General features: G+C 35.1%; 1 pseudogene across 1 annotated transcript; it reads left to right on the top strand.

The window, feature by feature from the left end:
* The first annotated feature begins 3,071 nt into the window (after positions 1-3,071).
* Positions 3,072-4,688, top strand: LOC105527287 (annotated as a pseudogene). The gene has a single exon (XR_001004212.1). The product of XR_001004212.1 is annotated as an obg-like ATPase 1 pseudogene (transcript).
* Positions 4,689-5,808: the final 1,120 nt, after the last annotated feature.

Here is a 5,808-nt window from a genome sequence, read left to right on the forward strand (position 1 = left end):
TCTTGTCATCTCTTGATTCATTCTCCCCTTTGGTTACAATAGTTCATTTGTGTGATCAAATACACATGATCCTTTCACACCAAATACTCTTTTAGATCTTTCAGGTCTCAACTTGAGTGTCACATTCCTAGAAAAACCTTTTTTCTTCCCCTAGACAGAGTAAAATACAATTTAAAATGCTTTTAATGTGTAATGTAATTTTTTATTATTGTGATAATCACAATCATAATTAGGTAGTTATTAGTTTAATATCTATTTTTCTCACTAGACTGTAGGCTTCATGAAGCCATGAAAATGGACTTATTTTATTTTACTACTATATTCTCAAGATCCTGTTACATAGTGTATATATATATACTTTCACATGGTTAAAGTTAAATATTGATAGAAAGCATAATTATTTGAAAAACAACTAGTAAGAGCAATCACACTACTTGGTTACACTTGGAGTGGACCCTCATTGAAAAGGAGGGCTGCAGACCCAGAAAGCTTAGAGATGCTAAACAAATACTAAAAAAATTAAAAGATTTTCTTCATAGCTACTCTTTGCTATTTAGTTGAAGTTCCTTTTATACTACTCAGGCAAAAACTGTAGAAACACCAAGATTTCCTTTTCCCCATTTTGTCTAAATAAAGACATGAACATAGCTCCAACAGTTGAAAAGTTTATTTCTTTTCTCTCTCTGTTCTTTTTTTTTTTTTTTTTTTTTTGAGACCGAGTCTTGCTCTGTTGTCCAGGCTGGCATGCAAAGGTGCAATCATAGCTCACTACAGCCTTTAATTCATTGGCTCAAGTCATCCTCCCACCTCAGCCTCCTTAGCAGATGGGACTGTATGTGCACATCATCACACCCAGCTAATTACAAAAAAAGTTTTGTGGAGAGGGGTCTTTCTATTTTGCCCACAATGGCTTTGAACTTCTGGCTTCAAGGGATCCTCCTGCCTTGGCCTCTCAAAATGCTAGAATTACAGCATTGAAAAATTATATGAACCACCATGTCTGGCTGAAAAGTTAATTTCTCTAATGGTTTATAACTACAGTAAAATCACTGTATATGTGACATTATTCATTGATTCAAAGGAAGAAGACAAGTCAGACATGGCTCCTGTGGATCTGATATCTTCAGGAAAAATGACAAAGTTTTTCTTAAAAAAAACTCAACAAGATTCAACAGGACCTGGCATTTATATAATCAGAGGAATTAGAAATTAGGAAAAATTTATTTCAGTTGGCCCATGATTACTGAATGTGAAAAAAAAATAGACTCATTCAACATCAGATTAGATATCACAGAAAACTGGATCAATGAATTGGAAGAGCAGTTCAAGAAATCATCAGAGAACGCAAAGAAAGAAAAACTGGACTTATTACAAGGAATGGAGCTTATACAACATGGGGAATAGAGCCAGAAAATCAAATCTAGGCAGAATAAAAAATACATAAAACTGTTTCCCAAATATATAAGTGTAATAACCACCCACAAACTTGTTTAAAATTCTGCGTCCTTGGTCTCTCCACAGAGACACAACTTCAGCATGTCTGGGATTGAATTTAGGCCTATTTATTTTTCAAAATATAAACATTAAATGTTTTTAATGATATGGAAACTTTGGGATACACTGCCACAAATGGAAATAAAAGCTGAGAACCTGAAAAGAAAATTCAAAAGTTAAAAAAAATCACAAAAGATTATTTCCAGGAGTTTAAAAAAGACTTGGTCTTCATAATTAAATGACCCATAAAGTACCAAAAACTGAAATAAAAAGAGATATATTTTAGTAAATCAAATTTCAGAACAAAAGGGGGAAATTATTCTGGCATCCAGTCAGAGGTTCTCATAAAAGACTATGAGTCATTGTCATACTTTTATGAAACCAAATGCTAGAAGACAAAGAAGAAATGTCAACAGAGTTACGGCAGAAGAAATTATGTTTCCTGACGAACCATTGTTCATTGCAGGAGCAACCTATAGGCATTTGCACACAAGCAAAAGCTCAAAAAGAGTTTTATCTGCTTACCTCTCCTGAAATTGTTACATAAAGATGAAGGTTAATTAAATATTAGAAATGGGTTTGAGGTAGGAATGATCTCATCACCCAGGTAGTGAGCATAGTACCCAATAGGTAGTTTTTCAGCTCTTGCTCTCACTTTCTCTCCCCCAGCTAGGGGTCCCCAGTATCTATTGTTGCCATCTTTATGTCCATGTATACCCCATGTTTAGCTCCCACTTATAAGTGAGAGCATGAGGTATTTGGTTTTCTGCTCTTGCATTAATTTGCTTAGGATAATGGCCTCCAGTTGTATCTATGTTTCAGCAAATGACATGATTCTGTTCTCTTTTATGGATGTGTATATTTCATGGTGTACATGTACCACATTTGCTGGTATGTATCCAATTCACTCTTGATTGGCACTTACTGAATCCATGTCTTTGCTATTGTGCATAGTTCTGCAATGAGTGCAGGTGTCTTTTGGTAGAAGGATTTATTTTCCTCTGGGTATATACATTTACCCCTTGAATCTAAAATAAAAGTAGAAATTACACACACTTACACACACACACAATAAAAGAATAATATACCTTTGGAGAAACTCTTTTCTAAATCAGTAACTGGAGTTTAACCAAAGATGAAAGAATTGCCTCTGCCAGTCATTACACTGGACAATATGACATCTAAAGAATTAAGAGTGGCCAATTAAGCTAAATCGAGTTGCTACTGGATTACCATGTCCAACAAAACCAAATGGGAGCTAAGCCTGTGGAACAGTATTTCCCAAATGTACAGCAGGAGACATTAACTGACCTGCAGGACTCGGGCAAGGACTCTGTCCATCAGGGATCTGCAGAGAAGGAAGAGAAGAGAAGTTTCCCTGTCATTGTGCCAGACAGAGAAAAGCATTTTTAGAAATAAAGCAGTCCGTATGACTGATGTCCCAAACTATAGAGTCGCTGGCTAATCTTATCATCTGTTAGTGTCCCTAAGCAGAGTATTAAAACTTCTATAAATCTAGACTATAAAGGTATCTACTGGTTGATGTGGGAATGAGAGGTAGAAAGAGGGGAAATCCGATGCCCCTTAAAAAGGGAGGTGATGGAATTAAACCACCCCCAATCATTGGAAGATTTGGAACCTCACTGAAAATTGGTATTGTTGGATTGCCAAATGTTGGGAAATCTACTTTCTTCAATGTGTTAACCAATAGTCAGGCTTCAGTAGAAAACTTCCCATTCTGCAGTATTGATCGTAATGAGAGCAGAGTACCTGTGCCAGATGAAAGGTTTGACTTTCTTTGCCAATACCACAAACCAGCAAGCAAAATTCCTGCCTTTCTAAATGTAGTGGATATTGCTGACCTTGTGAAAGGAGCTCACAATGGGCAGGGCCTGGGGAATGCTTTTTTATCTTATATTAGTGCCTGGGATGGCATCTTTCATCTAACACGTGCTTTTGAAGATGATGATATCACGTATGTTGAAGGAAGTATAGATCCTATTTGAGATATAGAAATAATACATGAAGAACTTCAGCTTAAAGATGAGGAAATGATTGGGCCCATTATAGATAAACTAGAAAAGGTGGCTGTGAGAGGAGGAGATAAAAAACTAAAACCTGAATATGATATAACGTGCAAAGTAAAATCTTGGGTTATAGATCAAAAGAAACCTGTTTGCTTCTATCATGATTGGAATGACAAAGAGATTGAAGTGTTCAATAAACACTTATTTTTGACTTCAAAACCAATGGTCTATTTGGTTAATCTTTCTGAAAAAGACTACATTCGAAAGAAAAATAAATGGTTGATAAAAATTAAAGAGTGAGTGGACAAGTATGACCCAGGTGCCTTGGTCATTCCTTTTAGTGGGGCCTTGGAACTCAAATTGCAAGAATTGAGTGCTGAGTAGAGACAGAAGTATCTGGAAGCGAACATGACACAAAGTGCTTTGCCAAAGATTATTAAGGCTGGGTTTGCAGCACTCCAACTAGGATACTTTTTCACTGCAGGCCCAGATGAAGTGCATGCATGGACTATCAGGAAAGGGACTAAGACTCCTCAGGCTGCAGGAAAGATTCACCCAGATTTTGAAAAGGGATTCATTATGGCTGAAATAATGAAATACAAAGATTTTAAAGGGGAAGGTTCTGAAAATGCAGTCAAGGCTGCTGGAAAGTACAGACAACAGGCAGAAATTATATTGTTGAAGATGGAGATATTATTTCTTCAAATTTAACACACCTCAACAACCGAAGAAGAAATAAAATTTAGTTATTGCTCAGATAAACATACAACCTCCAAAAACCATCTGAGTTTTTTAAAATTAAAATTTCTGAAAACCGATGGGACAAAGTTGGGGAGATAGGAATCTTCAACAAATAAATTATTTTTATTTGTTTTAAAATTAAAATACTGTGTCCCTCCCACCCCCAATGATATACAAGTTCACTAAATGTGAACAGCTTTGCTTTTCACATGATTAAGACCCTACTCCAAATTGTAGAAGCTTTTCAGGAACCATATTACTCTCATGATACTTCATTAATCTCCATCATGTATGCCAAGCCTGACACATTTGACAGTGAGGACAATTTGGCTTGCTCCTTTTTGAATCTACAGATAATGCATGTTTTACAGTACTCCAGATGTCTACACTCAATAAAACATTTGACAAAACCAAAAAAGAAAAAAAGGAAAGAGGGCAAATCTAAAAGTATCAATACACAAAGACTAAAATGAATACGCAAAAAATAAAATAGCTCTTGGAGTTTTCTATTTTCCAAATTAAAAATAAAGAATTCAGATAAAAAAATTTAAAATTAGAAATGAGAAAAATGTGAACAAATGTTAATGTATCTTCATTTAAATATTAAAAATATAACATATTAAATTAGAAGATATGTAACATCCAAAAAGAAAATAAAGAAAATTACCTTCTAGGTTTTAAAAAAGATATTATTTTACAAAAACTTGGAGATGGGATAAAGGAGTTAAAAGTATATTAATCTTTCTCTTTACATGTGGATGTCAATAAATGTTTATTTTTTACCTTGATAGAGAAATATATGTTAAAATATAATTGAAATTTAAAGGTGACCACCAGTTAACAGAATACATGCCACCTGGAATAAAGATCTTCATTTGCCTTTGTACTGCTAGGTATGGTCATGGGTAGGAAATCCCAGAAAGAAGAGAGAAGTAAGGAAGAGCTCCAAATTCTGTGTACAAACTCTTTTCAAAGCCTTGTCTGACTTAGAACTACACATGTTTGGAGCAAGTCTCCAAGGAACCCAGGCGAGCAACAGCTGCTTGAAAGCAAAAAAAAAAAAAAAAAGCTGCACAAAGATCTTGGTAGCTACCTGCATATTGGGAAGAAAGAGTTCAGGACTTTGATTCCCACCAACTTAATGATATTTGGAAAACACCTCAGACTGTTCACTGAACCCAGAGGGCCATGGATTAGAAATAAGAATCACATCTTAGGTATGAGGGCAAAATGGAAATGGGTTTGTTTTAACAGCCTGACACTACATCTTCTTATCAGTAATGTGATCCTCCACTAATTCGTCCGCTAGAACAAAACTTCATACTTGTCAGAAAGATAGGAGAATTTTGTACAATGGGCAAATAGATCAATAGGATGAAATAGTGCAGAAACAAACCCAAATAAACATATTGTATTAATACCTGGTGCAGTTGTATTTACCAGAAAAGCAAAACCAAACAAAACCCAAAATAGCTGACCTCAAAATAACAGTGGCTTTAACAACTCTGCAATGTGTTATCTAATACAATAAAAGATTTCTAGACAT

Source organism: Colobus angolensis, unplaced genomic scaffold (assembly GCF_000951035.1).
Source record: "Colobus angolensis palliatus isolate OR3802 unplaced genomic scaffold, Cang.pa_1.0 Scaffold613, whole genome shotgun sequence".
NCBI classification, from domain to species: Eukaryota; Metazoa; Chordata; class Mammalia; order Primates; family Cercopithecidae; genus Colobus; species Colobus angolensis.